Source organism: Apium graveolens, chromosome 6 (genome assembly GCF_009905375.1).
Source record: "Apium graveolens cultivar Ventura chromosome 6, ASM990537v1, whole genome shotgun sequence".
NCBI lineage: Eukaryota > Viridiplantae > Streptophyta > Magnoliopsida > Apiales > Apiaceae > Apium > Apium graveolens.
This window is the reverse complement of record NC_133652.1, coordinates 172,834,184-172,838,867: the sequence shown is the minus strand read 5'-3', so window position 1 is coordinate 172,838,867 and position 4,684 is coordinate 172,834,184. Positions and strand designations below refer to the sequence as shown.

The 4,684-nt window shown below is 41.5% G+C and overlaps 1 pseudogene; it reads right to left on the bottom strand.

Moving 5' to 3' along the window:
• Positions 1 to 462: 462 nt before the first annotated feature.
• On the bottom strand, positions 463 to 577 carry LOC141669614 (small nucleolar RNA R71; annotated as a pseudogene).
• Positions 578 to 4,684: the final 4,107 nt, after the last annotated feature.

Here is a 4,684-nt window from a genome sequence, read left to right as displayed (position 1 = left end):
ATTCAGCTCTTGACTTTCCAGAGAAGATAGTTTTTGAAGATTCAGATATAGAGAGTGAGAAGAAAGAACCTGTAACAATGGGTGATCATATAGTTCCAGCTGATCCATCTCTAATGGACTCTTCTCGGCCTAAAATTGATGACATTCAGTCAAACATCATTCATCCGACTATTCAGGCTAATACTTTCGAAATCAAGCCGGGCACTATTCAGATGGTGCAGAATTCTGTTTCTTTCGGAGGTGCTGCGACTGAAGATCCCAACATGGATATCAAGAATTTTGTCGAGATCTGTAGTACTTTCAAATATAATGGTGTTACTGATGAGGCTATCAAGCTGAGGCTTTTCCCATTCTCTCTGAGGGACAAGGCTAAGGACTGGTTACATTCTTTACTGGCTGGGTCCATCACTACTTGGGAAGATCTCGCGCAAAAGTTTCTGGTGAAGTTCTATCCAATGGCCAAGACTGCAGCTATGAAGAGTGCTCTTACTCAGTTTGCGCAGTAACAAGGAGAATCTATGTGTGAAGCTTGGGAGCGCTACAAGGAGATGTTGAGAAAGTGTCCACATCATGGTATGTCTGACTGGATGGTGATCACTGGTTTTTACAATGGTCTGGGGGCCCAATCTAGGCCCATGCTCGATGTAGCTTCTAGAGGCACTTTGTGGGCCAAAATCTATACTGAAGCCTATAATATTATTGAAACTATGGCTGCAAACGAGTATCAAAACCCAACTCAAAGGATGATGCATGGGAAGGTAGCAGGTATTCTGAAAGTAGATGTAGCTACAGCTATTACAGCGCAGCTCCAAGCGCTGTCTATGAAGGTCGATTCTTTAGCCAACTATGGAGTCAATCAAATAGCTATTGTCTGTGAGCTTTGTGCAGGCTCTCATTTACGGATCAGTGTTCTCTTGTTAATGAATCTGTTCAGTATATGAACAATTATCAGCGACCGCAGCAGCCTGTGCTAGCTACTTATCATCATAATAACATAAATCATCCCAATTTCAGCTGGAGCAATAATCAGAATGCTGTTCAGCAACCATATCAGCAAGCTGCAAGTAAACAGTTTAATCCACCTGGATTCCAGCAACCTTAGCAATACGCTCAAAGGCAATCATATCTTCAACAAGGAGGTGCTGCTCCACCTTCTAGTGCTGATTTTGAGGAGTTAAAGCTATTGTGCAAAAATCAGGCTGTTTCCATCAAGACCTTAGAAAAGCAAATCGGTTAAATAGCCAATGCCTTGCTCAATCGTCAACCTGGCACATGTCCCAGCGATACTGAAGTGCCAGGCAGGAAGGAAGCTAAGGAGCAAGTCAAATCTATCACCTTAAGGTCTGGAAAAGTTGTTGATGCTGAAAAAGCAAAAGATGGAGAAGCTGAAGTCATAGATGAAGGAGAAAAGAAAAAGGAGAAAGAGGGGGAACCAAGGAAGACTACTGTTGAACACACTCTGCCTGAGGGTAATACAGGGGAGAAACAACTCTATCATCTACCACCTTTTCCTAAGAGATTGCAAAAACAAAAGCTGGACAAGCAATTTGGTAAGTTTCTGGAGGTGTTCAAGAAGCTTCACATCAACATACCTTTCGCTGAGGCTCTGGAGCAAATGCCTAGTTATGCGAAATTCATGAAAGGTATTCTTTCAAGGAAGATGAAATTGGATGATCTCGATACCGTTGCTCTAACGAAAGAGTGCAGTGTTATGCTGCAATAAAAGTTACCTCCAAAGCTTAAGGATCCAGGTAGCTTCACCATTCCTTGCACCATTGGCAAGTTATCATTCGACCAGTGCCTTTGCGATTTGGGAGCAAGCATCAATCTGATGCCGTTGTCTATCTTCAAAAAGCTGAATTTGCCTGATCTAAAGCCACGAGGCATCGTAGAGGACGTGCTAGTAAAGGTGGACAAGCTCATCTTTCCTACAGATTTTGTCATTCTGGATTTCGAGGAAGGTAAGAGGATTCCCATAATCTTGGGAAGACCTTTCTTTGCTACAGGTCATACCTTGATTGATGTGCAAAAAGGTGTACTTACTATGAGGGTGCAAGATCAGGATGTGACATTCAATGTGTTCAGTGCGATGAAATTCTCTACGGAAGATGAGGAGTGCTTCAAGATAGATTTGGTCGATTCCACAGTAATTTCAGAACTTGATCATGTGCTAAGGTCTGATGCTTTAGAAAAATCCTTATTGGGGGAATTGGACAGTGATGATGAGGAAGGCAGTGAGCCGTTCCAATATCTAAATGCTTCTCCTTGGAAATGAAAGCTAGACATGCCATTTGAATCTCTTGGTAATACTGATCTCAAGAATGCGGAGGGAAAATTCAAACCATCTATTGAGGAAGCACCTACTTTGGAACTTAAACCATTGCCTGAACACCTGAGGTATGCTTTTTTAGGTGATGCATCTACTTTACCTGTTATTATTGCATCTGACCTTTCAGGTAGTGATGAGGACAAGCTCTTGAGGATTTTATGAGAATTCAAATCGGCCATCGGATGGACTATAGCAGATATAAAAGGGATCAACCCTTCGTATTGCATGCATAAAATTCTGCTAGAGGAAGTTAGCAAGCCGACTGTTGAGCAACAGCGAAGGCTTAATCCTATTGTGAAAAAAGTGGTGAAGAAAGAAATTCTATAGTGGCTGGATGCAGGAATCATATATCCTATTTCTGACAGTTCTTGGGTGGGCTCCATACAATGTGTACCTAAGAAAGGAGGTATTATTGTGGTAGCAAATGAGAAGAACGAGTTCATCCCCACTCGAACAGTCACAGACTGGAGGGTATGCATGGATTACATAAAGTTGAATAAAGCCACAATGAAGGATCACTTCCCTCTTCCATTTATTGATCAGATGCTCAACAGGTTTGCTGGTCACGAGTATTATTGTCTTCTGGATGGCTATTCAGGCTACAATCAGATTTGCATTGCACCAGAAGATCAAGAGAAGACTACTTTTACTTGTCCATTCAGCACGTTTACTTTCCGTAGAGTTTCTTTTGGCTTATGTGGTGCACCTGCCACTTTTCAGAGATGCATGATGGCTATATTCTCTGATATGATTGGAAATAATATTGAAGTGTTCATGGATGACTTCTCCGTCTTTGTACATTCGTATGATGAATGCTTGAATAATCTCCGTTTGGTGCTCAAAAGGTGTGTAGAGACCAATCTAGTGCTCAATTGGGAAAAATGTCTCTTCATGGTGCAACAAGGCATCATTCTTGGATATAAGGTCTCTAGGGTCTTGAGGTGGATAAAGCCAAGGTGGGAGTCATTGAAAATCTTCCGCCACCTATTTCTGTGAAAGGAATCCGTAGTTTTCTTGGTCATGCAGGTTTTACTCGGCATTTTATCAAGGAATTTTCTAAGATTTCTAAGCCGTTGTACAACTTGCTCGAGAAAGATATGCCTTTCAAATTTGATGATGAATGATTGGCAGCATTTGAGACTCTCAAGAAGAGTTTAATCACTGCACCAGTTATTACGGCACCTGATTGGAGTGAACCTTTTGAGATGATGTGTGATGCAAGTGATTATGCTGTGGGAGCAGTTCTTGGGCAGCGAAAGTCAAATATCTTTCATGTGGTCTACTATGCTAGTAAGGCACTAAATGGAGCTCAACTAAACTACACCACTACTGAGAAGGAGCTCTTGGCTATAGTTTTCAGTTTTGAGAAATTTCAATCGTATCTATTGGGATAAAGGTGACAGTATTCACTGATCACGCTACCATCCGCTATCTAGTCTCAAAGAAGGATTCGAAGCCTAGGCTTATTCATTCGGTGCTCTTGCTATAGGAATTTGAGTTAGAGATCAAGGATCGAAAAGGTACTGAAAATCAAGTAGCTGACCATCTCTCTAGCTTGGAGAATCCCGATTCTACTTCACATGATAAGACATTGATCAATGAATCTTTTCCGGATGAGCAGCTGTTCGCAATTCAAGAGGAAGAGCCATGGTTCACAGACATTGTGAACTATCTTGTTAGCAATATAATGCCTCCTAATATGAATGCGGCTTAAAAGAAGAAGTTTCTGCATGAGGTGAAGTTGTACATGTGGGATGAACCATATTTTTTTAGACAAGGAGCTGACCAGATCATTAGGAGATGTATCCCATTCTGTGAGACGGAGGGGATAATACGAGACTGTCATTCCACAATTTATGGTGGACATTATGGTGGTGAAAAGACAGCAGCTTGTATTCTTCAAGCAGGTTTTTTCTTGCCTACATTGTTTAAGGATGCACATCAGTTCGTTTTAAGGTATGATCGTTGCCAAAGAGTTGGGAATCTTACCAGAAAGGATAAGATGCCTTTGAATGTGATGCTTGAAGTTGAGGTCTTCGATGTTTGGGGAATCGATTTCATGGGACCATTTATCTCGTCCTGCAATAATCAGTACATCTTGCTGGCAGTCGATTATGTCAGAAAATGGATAGAAGTCAAGGTTCTGTCAACTAATGATGCAAAGGTAGTGTTGAGTTATGGCGCCCCAAAATCCGGGGTCGGGAATCTCGGAGGCCACGCCATTTAAACCACTATAAACCACACACTTCACACCAGAAGATATAAATACTCACACTTTATGACCCCACACTTATCACACACACATATTTATAGGTTATTGTCTTAAAAATGAACCATTCATTACTAGAGTAGATT